The sequence below is a fragment of the Sciurus vulgaris genome (genome assembly GCF_902686455.1).
Source record: "Sciurus vulgaris genome assembly, chromosome: 3".
In the NCBI taxonomy this organism is placed as follows: Eukaryota; Metazoa; Chordata; class Mammalia; order Rodentia; family Sciuridae; genus Sciurus; species Sciurus vulgaris.
The window spans coordinates 71,722,971-71,743,070 of record NC_136463.1 but is presented as its reverse complement, the minus strand read 5'-3'; positions in this window follow the sequence as shown (position 1 = coordinate 71,743,070).

Genomic DNA, 20,100 nt, shown 5'->3' with positions numbered 1-20,100 from the left:
CCTGGAGATTCTGATTTAGGAGGTCCAGAGTGATCGCTTCAGAGCCCCAGCTGAGGGATGGGATGCCTGAGGCTATGTCCTTTTCTAGTAGGTAAAGCCTTTCATGTAATCCAGGCCAGAGCTCACTGTGGGGCCTTTAGGATCTCCCTCTCCTCCAACAGTTTCTAGAGTGAGGTCCTTGGGTATGAGTAGGATGAGAAGGGTGTTGTCGGCATGCAGAAAAGAGAGGTGAAAAGAAGCCACTGCCCTGTTGCTCCCACAGTCTGGGCGCTTTCTAAGTCATAGCACGCCCTACCATTCATCACAGTCACATTCATGCATGAGTCAACCAAGAAGCACCTGAGAGTCTTTCTCTTGAGTTTCATTCATATTCAACATTACCTAAAATGAATCTATTCCAAATGGTTCCCTCCCATCCAACTCTTCTTCCCTCTCCTCTCTGAGCAAGATCAGAATACACGTTCCTTTCTTTCTCCCTTGGGACCTAACGGTTCATGCACGACCAACTCTCTCTCCATTGTCTTAGAGAAAATGTCTCATTCTCTCTAATTTGGGGCCTTGACAACTGGTAATCTATTCCTTGTTTCTGTAAGTTGTCATTCCAGTAATGTTCTAGGAATGAATACAGAGAGTATGTAACATTTGGGGATTGGCTTTTATCACTTCCCATAAGTTTTCAAAGATCCATCCAGTTTATTTCAAAAGTTTCTTCCTTTTTATTTATTCCACGATAAGAATGTTATAGCATTAACCATCCATACCTAAGTCATTTACAGTTTTAGACGTTTACAAAGAAAACCACTGTGAACATTCATGTATTTTTTATGTGAACCTAAGTTTACATTTCTCTTGGACAAACACCCAGGAACATCATTGCTGGGTCATGTATTGTGTGCTGAGTTTAGTTCCTTAACTGACAAAATTTTCCTGAGTGGTTGTACCATTTTACACGGACACCAGCAGGAAGAACAATCCAGTTTCTTTGCTTTTTCACCGGCACATGCTGCTATCACCTATTTTAAGCTTGACCTATTCTGATAGGTGTGTATGATATTTCATTATGGTTTTAATCTTTTCATAAGCCTACTTGCCATCTGTAAAACATCTCTTTTGACATATTTGTTCGTATCTTTCGCCCATTTTCTAAGTGGGTTGTTTTTTCTTTCATTATTGAGTTTTGAAGGTCCTTTGTGTCTTAAAAAACTAATCATCAAATATGTGGCTTGCAAATATTATCTCTGTTTATGACTTGTCTTTTTGTGTACTTACCAAAGTCACAAAGCAAAGGTCTTTAATTTTGAAAAGTTCCATTTATCATTTTTTTCCTTTTTACTCTCATCTTGGAATGTCATATTATTTATATTGTTTTTGCGTTTACTCTTCACACAGTTTTGTCAGTGGCTGCTCTATGCTTTACATTATGTGTCACCATCTATTGGAGCTTTGAGTTGGTCAACTTGAGTGACCTGTAGGAAATATATCTTCCTTTAGATCATTTAACTATCCTTCATTTATAATATTATTGTCTTAAATATTTATATAATTCAGAAACACAGAGTTCTATAATTTTATATCAAATATCATTTAGAAAACCCAAGAAAAAGAAGCCTTATTATGTTTACATATTTTCCTTCTAGGTTCATTCTTCCTTCCCAATGGCTCAAGACTTCTCCTATTAAGATATTTTCTTTCTCTTTAATGAATTTCTCAAAGCTTTTCTCGTATCTGAAATTGTCTTGATTTCCCCTTATTACTGAGGGATGTTGTGACTGGGTATAGGATTTTGGGATCACAGTTCTATTTTTAAAACATGAATTAATTGTACATATTAATGTGGTTCCACATATGCATATAGAATGCATGGATCATTTCCAGCCTCCCTTTATCCACCTTCCCTGCACACGCACACCCTTTCCAACCTCTATTAATTACTATTCTATATTCAGGTTGACTATGAGAGAACATGTGTTATTTGTGTTTCCATGTTGGGCTTATTCGACTTACATGATGTCCCCTAATTCCATCCATTTTGCTGCAGATGAGAGGATTTCATCCTTCTTTATGGATAAGTAACATTTTATTATGTATGTATAACACATGTTTTATATATCCACCTGTTGATGATCACCTGGACGGATTTCATATCTTATCTATTGTGAATAGTGCTACAATAAACAGCTCTTTTCTTTGGTGTGCTGGTTAATGTCTTTTAGACATATATCCAACTGTGGGATAGCTGGATCCCATGGTAGATCTGCATTCAGTTTTCTGAGGAATCTTCATACTGTTCTACATAATGGCTGTGCTAATGTGCATTCCCACTGACAAGAATGACAGTTCTTTCCTTCAGCACTTGAGCAACACCAAGCCACTCCCTTCTGGCCTCCATGGTTTTGAATGAGGGTCTCTGTCATTTGAATGTTGCTTCCCCAGAGGTAAGGTGTGTCTCTGTCTTGCTGCAATCTTCTTAAAAACCTTTGGGTTTCATAAATTTGACTCTACTGCATCAAAATGTGGATTAGGATTATTCTGTTTAAGTTTTGTTCTTCATCTTTAGTCTGCACTTCTATTTTCTGCCAAATTGGGGCCATTTTCTGCCATTATTTCATCAAGTAAATTTTCAGCCTCACTCTGTCTCCCCTCCCTCCCCAGAATTCAGAGGACACAGGGTTGGGGCTTTTGTTGTAGTCCCACAAGAACCTGAGGCTATTTGTTTATTTTTCCTTTTTATTTCTTCTCCATTTTTCAGGTGAGGAGTTTCTATTCTTTCATTTCACAAGGTTTTCTGCCCTCTTACTTCACATAGAACATATCCAGTGAGATTTTTCTTTAGTTTTTGTTGTATTTTTCAGTTCTAAAATTTTCACTTGATCCTTCTTCATAATTTCTATTTCTTTGCTGAGACCATTTACTCTTTTTCATTTATTTCAAGCATGTTCCTAATTGCTCATTGGAATTTTTTTTATGATGGCGGCTTAAAATCTCTGTAAGATCATTCTAACATTGCTGGCATCATGGTGTTGGCATCCATCCATTGACTTTTGCCATCCAGTTCGAAATCTTCTAGGTTCTTAGTGTGACGAGTGGTTTTTGGTTGAAGCCTGAACTTCTGGGGGTGATTCAATGAGTCTCCAGGTCTTACTAAAACTTCAGCATTGCCGACCCTCCCAGACCGTGCTTCTCTAGGGGAATGAATCGTGCTGCGTTTTCACTGCCAGGAGAGGGAGGAAGTCCAAGTCTTACCTTCAGCCTCCAATGATGCCCAAGAGGGCAGGGTCTCCTTTCACCTGCCAGGTGGTGGTGGGACTCCAGCTCCCCATCCAGCCTCCCTGAAAGCTCCCCTTCTGTTCAGAATAGGAGTATCCCAGCCCTATTCCCATGTGGCCTCCAGCCTTGCTAGTACTGAAGGAAAGTAAAAGTCCTCAACCTCTAGTTGGGACAACAACACTTTTGACAATGAAAGGGGAAGCCGGCATTCCTCCCAGGTGGGGTAGAATTGCAGAATCCCCACTCGGGCTGCTAGCATGGATGGCAAGGGGGCCACGGGTTCTTCTATGGTGTTTGACTGGAATAGAGCAGTAATCATCTGAAAGGTTTTTGTCTTACTAGACTGCCTCCTTTCTGGAGCCCATTGGTACTCCAAGGTGCTGGAGTACTCTGGGCAAACAGAAAACCTATAGACCTTACAACCATGTCAGTCGTCGTACTCCAAGATCTTTAGTTAACCCACCTTATCCTTCTTCTTCTTTTTATTTTTAAATTTAAAATTTTCATTGGTTCATTATGATTATGCATAACAGATTCACTGTAACATATTTGTGCTTGCACATAACATAATTTGGTCAGTTTCGTTCCCCAGAACCTCCCCTATTCCTCTTTCCTCCTTCCCCCTGGTGCCCTTTCTCTCCTCCACTGGACTCCCTTCTATTTGTTCTTATGTTTGTTTTATTTGAGGTTTTTAGTTGTACCGTTTAAAAACACAATTATTTCATCTCCTAGGAGCAGAGGTCCAGCAAAAGCAGCAACTATGATTTTAATGTGATAAAAGCCTACATGGGAAATCAGTTATCAATAAACAAATCATTAAGCTGAGAACGCAAAGGGCAACATCAGCAAAATCTAGTAATTTACTGCAGGCTGGTGGTCATTAGGGAGGAAGGTAAGGCGAAGTGAGTAAACACACAGTTCAGGGAAAGCAGTGAATTGTGGTGTGTCTGTTCACCACTTGTTAGTGTTGTAAGGGTGGGAAATGAAATCTGAATGCACTATAAAATAAAGGCGGAATCATTTATTTCCTGATTGGCTCCATTTTATATACTAATGAAAGTGGTTTTCTATTTGAAAAAGGTTACTCAAACCTGTGAATAAGGCAGTTATTATCTAAAAGGTTCTGTCCTCTCTATGGGAGGCCAGAAGATTAAGTTCCAGAGGAAGGGTAGGTGCTCCCAGAGCTTTCAGAATCGACTGAGGGTTGGACCCGAAGCCCAGACATGGAGTTCAAGCATATGAAGTAATGTCATTTATAATCACAGCATCACAGCCTGTGATTCTTGGGAACTGGTGGAGAATTGGGCCGATTGTGAAAGCACTAGGGCTGAAATCATCATCCCAGGGTTAACAAAGCGGATAGAGGAACAACCTTTGCACAGTAGAGCAGCCAGACCTCATACCCAGCAACACTTAGGTACATCATTCAGCAAGTGATTTTGAATAGCTAACTAAAAACAAATAGCCATCCATCACTTGGAAACAGCCTGCCTGCACTTAGAACAGATGAGACTCAACTCATCCCTTTGATGTCTTCATGACCAATTTTAAAATGGTTTGATTTAGTAAATTCACAGAGTGCTCAGCATGTGATGGGTGCCATTCTAAAAAATTTATAAGCATTTACATGTTCAGTCTTTTTAATGGCCCTAATGAGAAGGTATTTCTATCATTCCCATCGTCCAAGTGAGGAAACTGATGCACAGTTGACTTAAGTTACTTGCCCAAGGTCACACTAGTAGCAAGTCACAGAGATAGAATTCAAAAGCAGGCAGCTAAGATTCAGAATTGAAATTCTTAACTTCAACAAATCTGCCCTGGACACAATAGACCAGTGTAGTAACAACAAATGTAGAAAGCAGAAAGGCAGCTGACTGAGTTGAATGATGAACAAAAGGCATAGCGCAACTATTACTGACTGAACACTGTGGACCAGGAATGCTGCCTTGCCCTGGGGATATAGATGGGAACAACTGAGCCATGTTGGCCACAACCTGTGGGAGATGCAGATGGCAAAATGATCAAAGACCACATCATATGAGTGCAGCAACCCAGGGTGGCAACAGCAGACCAGCCACAGGAGACCCTGCTGGGAAAGAAGCTCCCGGTTTCTATGTTGATGGACTGAACATTAGGCTATGGTCCAACAGAACTCAGAATTAAAATATATATGTAGGGACAAATGGTGCAAACCAATTCATTGCTCCCTGCTTCTCCTAACCTAAGCACAACCCTGGAGATAATTCAAGAGTTAGTCGAGAAGAATACAGTAAAAATGGTTAGAAGGAAACAACTGATTTGGGAATCTTGAGCCTGAGTAACAACGCAGTGGAAGGATGTCATACGTCCCAACCATCCCCAATGGAAGAAGTCACCCCAGACCTAGCATTTTTCTGTCCCTAATCTTGCAACAGAGTGTAGTCCAGGTTGGCTCAGTCCTAGTCAGGATCAAACAGGAATTTATCTGACAACATGAGGTGAGCTCATCATTACTACAAAATAGTATCAGTTGAAGCCTTACCAACAATAGCCTAAGGGAAGCACTGTCCTTTCCTGCCATACCGAGACTTCCTTACTAAAAGAAATTAGGGAAGGTAGGGGAGTCCAGTTGGTGGGATCCAACCATAGGCAGCATGGTCCAGGAAGCCTCCATAAGAAAAGCCCATCAGCCTCAGAATCCACTCCCTTGCATGGAGACACTGGAGTCCAGGAATTCTTTGTCCTCATTGATCCAAAAGAAGGTAGAACCAGTGAGAAGGACCATTCAAGCAATCAAGACAGGATGGAATGCCTCCTTTACTCCACAGGCTCCATGACTCCAGAGTCTAAAACTCTCTTTCCCAGCCAGAATGAATTGACAAGAGGGACCTCCGTATAGAGAGCATCCAGTCTTTGACACTATCTTAAGGATTCCCCTCCCTTTTATAAAGACAATAAGGAAACCAAGGGTTATCAGTAAGAATAACCCACCAAAACCTCCCCAATAAAGAGAGACCCAGCCTCTTAGCCTAGGACCCCCTTCCTTCTCAATGCCGGAGAAATGGCAGCAGCCCACTGGCCACAGATAAGTCTGGAAAACCAAAGCAACACTGTGAAACCTCAGAAATTAAATTGCCATTTTAATTTCAGCCCACAAAAGCAAGTCAAGACATGAATGCTAAACATAAACAGAGTGAATACCCTGCTAAAACAAAAGATTAATTAGTTGTTAGTATCCTAACATAATAGGCAAACTGTCCAGGATGTGATCAAAATTAACTCATCATAATAACAGCCAAGAAAATCATAATTTGAACAAGTAAAAACAATCATCTGAGACCAGCATCAAGATGAAAGAGATGTTAAAATTATCTAACAGGGAATTTAAACAGCCATCACAAAATGCTTAAATTATGTTATAAGTCCTCTTCAAATAAATGAAAAAAAAAAACAGAAAATATCAGCAGATAAATAAAAGCTCTAAAGAAGAAACAAAAGAAAACTAAATAACAGACATTTTAAAATTCACAGCAAATACTCAGTAGCAGAATACATATAAGAGAGCACAGAATCAATAAGCTTGAGGATGAATCAATAGACTTTACTCAACCTAATTGACAGAAAGAAAATAGACTGCAAAAACTGTGCAGAGCCCCAGAAACATGTGAGGCAACAGCAACAACAAAAAAGCCAACTTTCACTGGAGTCCCAGATGGAGATGATAAAGAGAAAGGGGCTCAATTCACATTTAAAACAATAATGGCTAAAAACTTTCCAAATATGGCAAAAGACTCAACTACAGCTCCAAGCTTAGGGAACTTAAAACAGGAAAAACCCAAAGAAACTCATGCTAAGATATATCATAAGAAAGCTCTTGAAAACTAATGACATTGAAAATTTTGAAAGTATTCAAAGAGAATGATGTATTACTCATAGGGTAACAACAATTTAAATGACAGAAACCTATCCTGACTTGGAGCTCAGAAGCAATGACCCTAGATCATGATAAGAAAGAAGGAACAATAGAAAGGGGATAAATATGTCAGACTATTCTTTTACTTATGAATTTTCTGAAATACATTTAATGATTGAATAAAGATATTATAACAACGACAAATGTACACCGGGCAACAATATTTAAAAGTGATGAAGGTGAATGGACTTAAGTAGAAGTTAATCTTTGAACTTTAACATGTAGTAAAATGTTGATAGGCTGCATATGTATACTGTGATGACAAGAATGACAACTAAAGAACTAATCAAAGAAATGTATTCAAAAGCACTATAAGTCAACAGTAGGACAAAATCTTTCTTAAAAGTTCAAATAATCCACTGGAAGGTAAGAAAAAGAGAAGCAACAGAATGAAAATAAGAGGAAACAAAAACATATAAAATGCTACTTCAGTGCAAATATAATGTTACAGTTTGGATGTGAGGTGTCCCCAAAAAAACTCACGTGTGAGATAATGCAAGAAGGTTTAGAGGAGAAATGATTGGGTTACGACAGCCTTAACCGAATCAGTGAATTAATCACCTGATGGGACTAATGGAGTGGTATTTGAAGGAAGGTAGGTTGTTCCTGGAGGAAGTAGGACATTGGGATATATATTTGTATTTGGTAAGTGGAGATCTGTCACTGTCTGCTTCCTGATCATCATGTGAGCTGCTTCTCTCTGCCACACTCTTCCACCATGATGTCCTGCCTCACCTTGAGCCCCTGAGGAATGGAATCTGCTGTCTATGGATTGAGATCTCTCAAACTGTGAAGCCCAAATAAACTTTGCCTCCCCTACAATTGTTTTGATCAGGTCTTTAATCACAGCAGCAAAAAAGTTGACTAAAACAATACCAATAATTAAAGTGCAAATGCTCCAAACACACCAATAAAAAGACAGAGATGAGCAGAGGAAATTCAAAATATGACCAAAGTTTATGCTGATCGTAAGAAGCTTACTTAAATTTTAATGACATAGGTGGGTTCAAAGTGAAAGTACTAAAAAACAAGATGGTGAAATAAGGTCACTTTCCTGGCTACTCCACCAAGTGAAACCAAGAAAACAGGCAGCTTCTCAGCAATGTGAATGAACAAAAAAGTGGGGGAGGGACTTTACTGGAATTTTAAAACTGTACATTCAAAGTAGATCGGGGAATCTGGAGATTGGATATAATAAAATAAGGAAAAAGTCCCCAGTGCCACAGCCACTGCCATGGCCAGAGGCACCAGTCAGAGCAGTCCCTCAGCAAGAAAAGTGAAGGGATAAGGAAATTAAAGGAACCTGCATTTGTAGGAAGCATGTGTAGATATGAAGAGTTTAGAGATCAAAGACACTGGCCAACTAAACTGAAAGGAACACTGCACAATATCTTTGTGTGGGAATGAAGCCACAATCTCTCCTGGCACCATGTGAAGGACATGGTATGGGGATGGCAGCTGGGGAAGCTGATTCCTGGCAAATCTGAGTTTGGCCAAAATACAAGTCTGACAAACCCAAACTGTACTACATAGTGACCAGGAAAAAAAAAAAAAATCAAACGTGGAGAGAAACTTACACAGGGGACAAATGATCATGGAAACCCACCCATTTCACCTCCTCACCCTCCAATCCAGTTGCTTGCAGGACCACCTGGGAGAGATGTGCCTGGATGAGAATTCAAAAGGGTGAGGGTAGGAGAGATTGAGTTTGTGTACTGAACCTGAGACCAGGAAACATGGGGTCTGCAGGTGATATAATGCTCCACAGCACACAGGTGGAACCCAGAGGACATCCCAGAACTGCAGTCTTCCAGCATGAGTGGCAATCATTGGGTCTTGGAGGTGCACTGACTTAAAATCTCCAGAAAAAATGGCATTCAGTCACGACTCTGGAGTCCAACTAAGCCTAAACCTCACGTCTAGGAATTCTGCCTACTGGATTACCTCTCTCATTCCAGCAACCAGAGGGTGGAGCATCATGCTCCAGATGATCCCATCTAACTGCTGAGAAGAGAAGCTCAGAATCTTTTGAACTCCAACAGAGAGAATTCTTTAACTTTTCATTGAGATTCATCTATCTATCTATCTCTTTCCTTTGTTCTGTATAATTGTGACCTTAGTGGTTCATGGACATTTACTCATATTTGATTTTTCTTCATTTCTAGCAGTTCTTGAAGTCAGTTATTTTTCATGGATCAGTTTTTAAGGACTAGGATGCTTGATTTGTATATTTCAGTTTTGTTTTGTAACTTTTTATTTTTTTGATTTTTTAAAATTTTTACTTTATATTTTTTCTCTCACCTGTTTCCTTGACTCTGTCTTTTCTTATGCTAAGATCCAATCTCTGTTGTTTTCTCTTTCACTCTTTCTTTAATTTTTTTTACTTCTATCTTCTCCCCTCCTCCCTCATAATCATCACATTCTTTATCATTTCTGTTCTCTCCCTATCCACTATTCACAAAAGTGTAAACCTTTTGCAAACTTACTGTTTTTATTGCAGGCAAAAACTGATCATATCATTTCTGGCTTTTTAACAATTAACACTGTAGATTTCACCACAGAAACTATTTGGTTTAATGCTTTATATTGTATGCATTGGTTGTTTTTTGTTGTTGTCTCCCCTTCAAACAGTGATGTACCAGAAAACTGTAGGACACTACAAGCCCACAGTCTAGAGACTCTACTGCCTCAGATCCATACTGCTAAATAGGTAGACACAAAAACAACATGAAAAACCAAGAGAACAATTTATCCCAACAAACTAAGATACTCCAATAATGGAATCCATGAGCATCACAGTGGAAGAAATATCAGAGAAGGAGTTTGGGATGCAAATAGTTCAACTGATCTGTAAGGTAAAGGATGATATAAGGGTTGAAATTAGAAAAAAAATACAGGAGTGAAAGATCACTTCAATAAAGAGATGGGGACTCTGAAAAAAATTAAATAGAAATCCTCAAAAAAATTTACAAATAGAAATCCTGCACTACAGAACATTCTCGGCAAAATATTCCATGAGGAGGAAATGAAAAGCAGCCATGAAAGTCAGTAAAGGAAGGAACTACACTAAAGGAAAATCCAATCACAGGAGAAACCAAGTCAAGTTAAAAAACAAAAATAAACCAAAATGACTGGGAATACAAATCATGTCTCAATAATAACCCTGAATATAAGGCTTAAACTCATTAATCAAATGACATAGACTAGCAAATTGGATTTAAAAACAACAACAACAACAATATGCTTTCTTCAAGAGACTCATCTCATAGGAAAAGGCATCCACATACTGAAGGTGAAAGATCAGGAAAAAAAAATTTCATGCACAAGGACTTCAAAAAAGAGGACTTCTATTTTTAGAGGTGAAAAATAACATGAATAAAACATATCAAATTTTCTTTGATATCAAATTTTTTTCCATCCTCATATCAGGTAATGTGGACTTCAAGTCAAAGTTAGTCAAAAGGGATAAGGAAGGACATTTCATACTATTAAGGGAACCATAAATCAACAAGACATAACAATCATAAATATGTATGCCCCAAACAATGGAGCATCTATGTACATCAAACAATCCCTTCTCAATTTCAGGAATCAAGTAGACCACAACACAATAATAGTGGATGACTTTAACACACCTCTTTCATCACTGGATAAATCTTCCAAACAAAAACAACAAAACCATAGAACTTAATAACACAATCAGTAACTTAGACTTAACAAACATCTATAGAGTATTCCATTCATCAACAGGTGAATACACTTTTTTGTCAGGAGCTCATGAATCCTTCTCTAAAATAGATCACACATTATGTCACAAAGCAACTCTCAGCAAATACAAAAAAATAGAAATACTACCCTGCATTATATCAGATCAAAATGGAATTAAATGAGAAATCAATAATAAAATTAAAAATAGAAAGTACTCCAACACCTGTAACCTAAATAATACACTATTGAATGATGCATGGATAGCAGAAGACATCACGGAGATTAAAAAAAATTCTTAGAGATAAAAAATAACATGAATAAAACATATCAAATTTTCTGTTACACTATGAAAGCATTACTAAGAGGAAAATTCATTGCATTGAGTTCATTCAATAAAAGAATTAAAACTCAACAAATAAATGACCTAATACTACATCTCAAAGTCCTGGATAAAGAAGAACAGATCAACACAAAAAGTAGTAGAAGACAGGAAATAATTAACATCAGAGCTGAAATCAATGAAATTGAAACAAAAGAAACAATTGAAAAAATTGAAAGAATAAAAATTTGGTTCTTTGAAAAAATAAATAAAATTGGTAAACCCTTAGACACTAACAGAAGAGAGAGAAAACTCAAATTACTAAGATTCATGATAAAAGGAAATGTCATGATAGACACCACTGAAATACAAAACATAATTAGAAGCTATTTTGAAAATCTACTCCAAAAAATAGAAAACATAGACAAATTTCGACAAATAATCCACCCAAATTGAATCAGGAGGAAATACACAATTTAAACAGATCAATTTCAAGCAATGAAATAGGAGAAGACGTCAAAAGCCTACCAACAAAGAAAAGCCCAGGACCAGATGGATTCTCAGTTGAGTTCTACAAGACCTTCAAAGAAGAACTAATACCAATATCCCTCAAAGTATTCCATGAAATAGAATAGGAGAGAACCCTTCCAAACTCATTCTATGAAATTACTGTCACCCTGATAACAAACCCAAAGACACATCAAGGAAAGAAAACATCAGATCAATATCCCTGATGAACACAGATACAAAAATTCTTAACAAAATTCTGGCAAGTTGCCTACAAAAAAATATATTAAAGAGATAGTGCACCATGATCAAGTTGGTTCATCTCTGGGATGCAGGGTTAGTTCAACATATGGAAATCAATAAATGTAATTTATCACATCAATAGACTTAAAGGCAAGAATCATAAGAACATCTCATAGATGTAGTGAAAGCATTTGAAAAAATGCAGAACCCCTCAAAACACAAGAAAAACTAGGGATAGTAGGAATATACCCCAACAATGTAAAAGCTATCTATGCTTAGCCCAAGACCAACATCATTCTAAATGGAGAAAAACTGAAAGCATTGCCTCTAAAAAAATGGAAGGAGGAAAGGATGTTCTCTTTCACCACTTCTATTCAACATAGTCCTTGAAACTCTAGCTAGAGGAGTCAGATAGAACAAAGAAATTCAAGGGATATGAATAGGAAAAGAAGAAATCAACTATCACTATTTGCCAACAACATGATTCTGTATTTAGAAGATCCAAAATTTTCACCAGAAAAATTCTAGAGCTAATAAATGAACTCGTCAAAGTAGTAGGATTTAAAATCAACACCGATAAATCAAATGCATTTCTATACATCAGTTATGTCTCCACTGAAAGAGAAATTACGAAAACTACCACATTTGGAATAGCCTCAAAAAGAAAACCTTGGGAATCAATCTAACAAAAGAGGTAAAAGACCTCTACAATGAAAGCTACACAACATTAAAGAAAGAAATTGAAGAAGATCTTAGAAGATAGAAAGATCTCCCATGTTATTGGATAGGCAGAATTAATATTGTCAAAATGGTCATACTACCAAAAGTGTTATACAGATTTAATGCAATACCAATTAAAATCCCAATGATGTTCCTCTTAGAAATAGAAAAGCAGTCATGAAATTCATTTGGAAAATTAAGAGACCCAGGATAGCCAAAATAATCCTTAGCAAGAACAGTGAAGCTGGAGGCATCACAATACCAGACCTTAAACTATACTACAGAGCTATAGTAACAAAAAGGGCATGGTATTGGCACCAAAATAGACAGGTAGATCAATGGTACAAATAGAAGACACAGAGACAAACCCACATAAATACAGTTATCTCATACTAGACAAAGGTGCCAAAAACATACAATGGAGAAAAGATAGCCTCTTCAACAAATGGTGTTGGGAAAACTGGAAATCCATATGCAGCAATATAAAACTAAACTCCTGTCTCTCACCCTGCACAAAACCCAACTCAAAGTGGTTAAAGAACCTAGGAATTAAACCAGAGATCCTACACCAAATAGAAGAAAAAGTAGACCCAAATCTTCATCATGTGAGCTTAGTACTTAATTTCCTTAACGAGACTCCTAAAGCACAAGAAATAAAATCAAGAATCAATAAATGAGAAGGATTCAAACAAAAAGTTTTTTCTCAGCAAAGGAAACAATCAATAATGTGAAGAGAGAGCCTACACAATGGGAGAAAATCTTTACTACACACACATCAGATAGGGCATTAATCTCCAGGATATATAAAGAATTCAAAAAACTTAACACCAAAAAAATAATAATAATCCAATCAATAAGTGAGCTAAGGAACTGAGCAGACACTTCACAGAAAAAGATATACAATAGGTCATCAAATATATGAAAAACTGTTCAACACCTCTAACAATTATAGAAATGCAAATCAAAACTACTCTAAGATTTCATCTCACTCTTGTTCCAATGATAATTATCAAGAATACAAGCAATAATAGATGTTGGCGAGGATGTGATGGGAAAGGTACACTCATACTTTGCTTGTGGGACTGCAAATTGGTGCAAACATTCTGGAAAGCAGTATGGAGATTCTTCAGAAAACTTGGAAAGGAACCACCATTTGACCCAGCTATCCTATTTCTTGGTCTAAAACCAACGGACTTCAGATCAGCATACTACAGTGATACAGTCACATCAATGTTTATAGCAGCTCAATTCACAATAGCTAAACTATGGAAGCAATCTAGATGCCCTTTAATAGATGAAAGGATAACAAAATTGTGGTACATATACACAATGGAATATTAGCCTTAAAGAAGAATGAAATTATGGCATTTGCAGGTAAATGGATGGAGTTGAAGAATACTGTGCTAAGCAAAATAAGCCAATCCCAAAAAAACAAAGGTCAAATATTTTCTCTGATATGTGAATGCTGATACATAATGGTGTGGGGTGGTGGGGATGGGCAAGAGAAGAATGAAGGAGTTTTGGATTGGGTAGAGGGGAGTGAGGGAAGCGGAGGGGGCATAAGGTTGGAGAAGATTGTGGATAAGATGGACATTATTACCCTATGTATATGTACAATTACAGGAATGGTGTGACTCTTCATTGTGTATAACCAGAGCAGTGAAAAGTTGTGCTTCATTTCTGTACAGAGTTGAAATGCATTCTGTTGTCGTATATAACTAATTAGAATGAATAATAAAAATAAGTAAAACCTGAATTGAGGTCTAAGTCAGGCATGAACAAATATGATCTCTAATTCCCATTAAAATCCCAATAAATGCAAATGTCATCGGCTCCCTTTAACTATGAGTCCTACAACATCTCAAGGATTAGAGAGCTGCAAGTGGCAGTCCCAGAATTTAAAGAGTGACCTACCCTGCTCCGAGGTCTAAGTCTTTTCTCCTCCACAATAAGAGATGATCCTGATATAAGACACTTTATACCATTAACAAAAACAATTCTTAGCGGATTAAAATCTAAAGAGTAATAGCTTATTAGCTGTAAACAGGAAAATATAAATTAAAGTGACACACATTAGATTGGCCACTATGTGTGAATCCTGTCAATGCCAAGTGTGGGAAAGATGTGAAATAAAAAAAAAAAAGCATGCTCCTACACTGAAAGGGGGAAGGTGAAGATTCCCAACTTTGCAGAGCCATTTTGTATTATCTGGTCCAACTGGAAAATCCATGTACTGTATGGGCAACAACCTCACTGTTTTTATTCATGTTGACAAAGAGATATGAACCAGACAGTTCAGTATATGATAATGAAAAATTTGAAGTTGCCTAAGCCAGAAAATAAAATCAAGGCATGTTCATGCAAAAATAAAAACAAAAATACCAAGCAATATTCAAATTAAATAACATAGCCCTAAAACACTAATATAAATCAATCTTAAACACATTAGTGATAGAGAAAACCAATTTGTATAAAAATATGTAAAGTATGGTGCAGATTAAACCATGCAAAGCAATGCTCTTCATTAAGAACACATAGACTAGAAGACAGAAGATGGTAGATTAGAGAAAGAATGCATTTCCCTGCAGTTACTTAGCACCAGACTTACAACGTGGGAGGAGTGCTCCTCAGCTAGGTAAATAAATAGAGGAACTCACTGAAACAATACTGGAATGCAAAATAAACCATAGAGACATGAAAAAGTCAGAAACTTGAACATAATATAAGAAATAATACATTAGACATGCCTGCTTCGTCACCAGTGGTGGCAGCAGAGATAGATAGAGGGGAGGAGGCAACACAGGCAGAGAGGACAGCATGGAATGAAGATGCAGAAACTGAAAAATCAAGAAAAATCACTGGGGAAAACCTGGGGCTTAGGAAGGAAGGCTGATTTTAATGGACACAGAGTCAGTAGGGAAAGCAGCTTAGTAAATGCAAAACCCCAAAGAGCTCATTCCAGGGGCAGAAAGCATTCTGCAGGCACTGAAAATGCTCCTGGATGAAGAAAGCAGTTTTTCCCTATGGCACAGGAAACATCTATGTGCGCTGCACAACTGTGAGCAGACAGGTGATCAGGAACTCATAAAGGAAGTTAATAGTAGCTGACTAAAAATAAAAATGCCAACAGATACCTGAATGAAAGGGACTGAAATAGACACAAAGAAAACCATACCTGGTGCACAGACTACCAATAACACAGGAGAAACCTCCCTTTGTTACTGACATCACATTAAAGCTAATGGGAAGATGCCTGTAGCCACCACACAGGAGCAAATGCACTTCAGAATGAACATCCCATATTTCATATTTATAGCAGTAAAAATGAAACATCTAGAGGTTTCTCTCCTATGCCCTACAAGTGGATTTTACTGGAGGCCCTAGAGATCCAGATATCCTGCAGAGACAGGCATCTCCCCAACATAGGCAGTGTGGATCCAAACATGTACCCACAGAATTCCATAGTTCAGTCAAGAATAAACCCCAACTACTGGAACTTCCCATTTAGAACTCTGCATCACTTCACTACAGAAATGCACAATTCATCATCCCAATTATGCTATCCCATCCTTAACTGGAAAACTGAAAGCTGAGATCTACTACAACCACCTTTGTCTCCTAGCCAGTACAACTGGCAGCAAAGTGAGGAACACAAAGGCATTGGACTTACCAACCCCCAGCCTATAACCCAAGGGTACAAAGTGAAAAATAAATTAAAAGAATTAAAATCCGTCCCTGCCAACAGTTTTGACCATCACAGCAGAAATAAGTCCTTTATTTCATTTTTTTCTTCTTTCTTTTTTCTCCACACTCCCCGTTTTTTATGTTTGATACTTTTTCTAAATTTTAAGTTTTTAGAAATTTTTTTCAAGAATCATTTTATCATATTGAATTACTTTTTACTTTTTTTCCATTATGCATGATTTTGTGTGCATATATATGGGTGTGGTTCAAACTGCAGATAGGCTTGAAAAAATTTAGATTTTCATATAATTTTACTTTCACATTAAATGCTTTCTTCTGCACTTGTTCACTACTTAGCCTTGATTCAACTTAGATGAGGCTTAATTTTATGAGGGTTTAAGTTGTTTTGATCTTGTGTTGACTGGTTTGTTTATACCCTAGTTCTTGCCCCTCCTATCTCTCTCTCCTTCACTCTCATTCCACTAACAGCCAAATATTCCAGTTTCCACTTTTTCTCTTTTTGTGTTACTTTCATTTAATTTTTAATTTCTTCTTCTTGCAGCCAACATCAGCTACCTACCTTTTCCTCTCCTCTGATGACTTTTAAAAATATTTCAAACTTCCTTTCAACTTCCCACCCTATTTTCCCTTTACTTAAGAAACTATGCCCTGTATACATATATAATTGTATGACCAGTGGGATTCTACATCATGTATAACCAGAAGAATGAGAAATTATACTCTATTATATGGGATGTATCAAAGTGCATTCTATAGTCATGTATAACTAATTAAGACAAATAAAGGATTTATAAAAAAGAAACTATAACCACTCTAAATAATAGAATTATTTGGTTGATGTAATTCCTACCCCATTTATGTTGTTCTGATTATTAATACAGTGAAAAACATAGTAGACCCTTGCTGTTTAATACTGGATCCAGTTCACTGTTTTTTATTGTCAGTACTGATGTAAATGCTAACACCACCCACCATTTCTATACAGGTGGTATTTAGTGTTACAAAAGTCAAAGTAGACACCAAACATTTATCGTAACAGTGTACATCTGTTGCTGACATTAGTGCAAATCCTGGCTCCCCACTCTTTCTAATAAAGACTGGAAAGGGATTGGTACATTTCAAGATCACAAAGAAGAGATCATATTGCCAAGAAATACTTACAACTCAACCAAACAACAGTTAATCTAACCTCACACAATATCTAGCCCAACTTGAACCTAAATATTACTTCACCTTATAGAACTGGGGAGACAAAAATCTCCAAACCTACAGCCAGGCACCAAGGTGGAACAAACGGGAATTTCAGGTTCCCCCACCTTGATATCTACTCATATCAAAAACAGAGAGAAATTCTATAATAAGAAAGATAACTACACAAGAAAGGACATGCAGATAAAAGGACAATTAATGCACAAGTTCAAGACATCTGAAAACATGAGAAAATAGGCAAATAAATCTTCCCCCAAAATTTACAGTCCCCAATAAAATAACTCATAGATGTGAAAGTGGATAAAATTCCAGAAAAAGATTATAAAAAAATGATGATTAAAATGCTCGATGAAAGAGCTAAAGGCTCAAAAGAAAGGCTATGGAATGAATTAAGAGAGCAAATACAGGAGATGAAATACCTTATCAATAAAGAAATAGAGATATTGAGAAGAAATTAATCAGAACTCCTAGAAATGAAAGACACAATGACTCATATTAATAATTCACTTGAAAGCATTACCAAAAGATTACATTATGTATAGAATTAACTTTAGGCCTTGAAGACAGGGTACCATGAACTTGAATACACAGAATGCAATAAAGGAGAAAATATGATAGAACATGAGCAGAATATACAATAACTCTGGGACAACATCAAAAAACCATATCTGAGAGACACTGGGATAGAAGGAAACCTGGATATAAAAGCTAAAGGCATTAAGAAAGTTTTCGATGAGATAATAACAGAAAACTTTCCCCATATCAGAAATAAGCCAGACATCCAAATACAGGGGGCACACAGGACCCCAAATACATCATGCAGAAGAAAATTTCTTCAAGATACATTAAAATAAAAATGCCTAACATAGAAAAATAAGAAAAGAATATTAAAAGCTGAAAGAGAGAAATATCAGGTCACATTTAGAGGCAAACTAGTAAATCTAACTTCTGACTTGTCAACTCAGATGCTAAAATAAAGGAGGGCCTGGAATGAGACAGTTCAAGTTCTAAAAGAAAACAATTGCCAACCAAGATTTATATACCCAGCAAAGCTTTTGTTCAAATTAAATGGTGAGATAAAAAACTTTCCATAACTAAGATAAACTAAAAGAATATATGACTACAAATCCAGTACTACGAAGAATACTCAAAGACCCACTGCACACAGAGGAACCCAAAAACAATTTCCAAAACTTCCAACTAGATGATGATTCATAGAAGACTAATTATCTAAATAAGAATCAAGACAACATTAAAATAACAAAAAATCAAAATGGTAGGAAACTACAAATATATATTCATAATAAAACTAAATATAAATTATCTCAACTCCCCCAATGAAAGACATACATTAGCAAAATATATCAAAAAATATGACTCAAATATATGCTGATTCCATGAGACTTATTTCATAGGCAAAGCCATAAACAGGTTGAAAGTAAAAGAATGGAAAAAAGTATTCCATGCAAATGGCGTCTAAAAGCAAGCAGGAAGACCTATTCTTATACGTAACAAAGCAGATTTCAAGCAAAATCAATCAGAAAAGACAAAGAAGTCCACTACATCCTGTTAAAAGGAAATAATCCAAAAAGAAGATATAACAATAGTAAATATACATGCCCAAATATCAACACATTCATTATATATTTAAAAACAACAAAACAAAAAAAAAATCTTCTTGACATTAGATCTCAGATAGCAGCAATCCAATAATATTGTGTGGTTTTAACAAATCCTTATCATCAACAGGTCATCAATGCATAAAATCATTAAAGGTAGCCTCAATCTACTCAATACTATAAGTCTCTGAACCTGACAGACATTTACATAATATTTCACCCAAAAACAGTTGAATTTACATTCTCCTTAGCAATTCCCATGAAACCTTTTCCAAAATAAACTATATTCTAGGTCACAATGTAAATCTTAAGAAATAAAAAAAAAGATATGATCCCATGCATTCTATCAAATCATAATGGAGTGAAACTTGAAATCAAGATCAAGAAAAATAATAAAAACCACAAAACCACATAGAGATTGAACAAAACTCTTTTTTTAAATTTATTTTTATTGTAAACAAAAGGGATACATGTTGTTTCTGTTTGTACATGGAGTAACAACATACCTTTTGCGTAATCATACATTCACATAGGGTAATGAAGTTTGATTCATTCTGTTATTTTTCCTTCCCCCCACCCCTCCCACCCCTCTTTTCCCTCTATAAAGTCCCTCCTTCCTCCATTCTTGCCCCCTCCCACCCCCTATTAGTGTCATCATCTGCTTATCAGTGAGATCATTCGTCTTTGGGATTTTTGAGATTGGCTTATCTCACTTAGCATGATATTCTCCAATTTCATCCATTTGCCTGCAAATGCCATAATTTTATTATTCTTTATAACTGAGTAATATTCCATTGTATATATATATACCACAGTTTCTTTATCCATTCATCAATTGAAGGACATCTAGG